The sequence below is a fragment of the Sinocyclocheilus grahami genome, unplaced genomic scaffold (assembly GCF_001515645.1).
Source record: "Sinocyclocheilus grahami isolate Dianchi unplaced genomic scaffold, SAMN03320097.WGS_v1.1 scaffold347.1, whole genome shotgun sequence".
Taxonomy (NCBI): Eukaryota; Metazoa; Chordata; class Actinopteri; order Cypriniformes; family Cyprinidae; genus Sinocyclocheilus; species Sinocyclocheilus grahami.
The window spans coordinates 276,131-276,753 of NW_015505526.1; positions in this window are offsets into that span (position 1 = coordinate 276,131).

A 623-nucleotide genomic window follows, 5' to 3' on the forward strand; every position below is an offset into this window, starting at 1 on the left:
CAAGAAATCTAAAGCCTTTCCGATTCAGAGCTACAGAATGTGCCGCCTCAGCACTGATGGATTCGGATTAAACCTGCACCCAACATCAGAAATGACTTGCTCCGGCTAATGGAGCTATTAGGGAATCAGTACTGTGCCGCTGATAATTGTTCACAGTCGTTCGCCAAGGCTGGTGATAAAGTGAAGTAGGAAATGGAGGAATGGGGCCGTGCTTTGTGGCACGGCAGGGTAAAGTCAGCTTCTCATTGGTTATTGGCTGTGATCCGTTCCCTGGTTCATTTCCATGAGGTTGGGGGCGGGCTGGTTACGTACAACACTCTCTGCTATCAGTCACTGCCATCAGTGCAGCAGCTCAGAGCTGCTGATAAGGTAAAATGGGACACACACAGGGGCGTCATGCACTTTTTTTAAGGACACCAGCTGAGGGCTCACTTTTTTGCCTAGGCGAGATAAGACATGACCAAAGAATAAAACAAAATAAACTGCTAACTTTTTAACAGTTTAGTAGACAGTTCTCAATTTAAACACTTTTGCTTTAGTTTTGAACAGAGGTGTCAGACAGTGGGTAACAGTGGAACTGAGTAACATGGGCCCATGGATGGGAAGGGGGGGGGGGGGGGGGG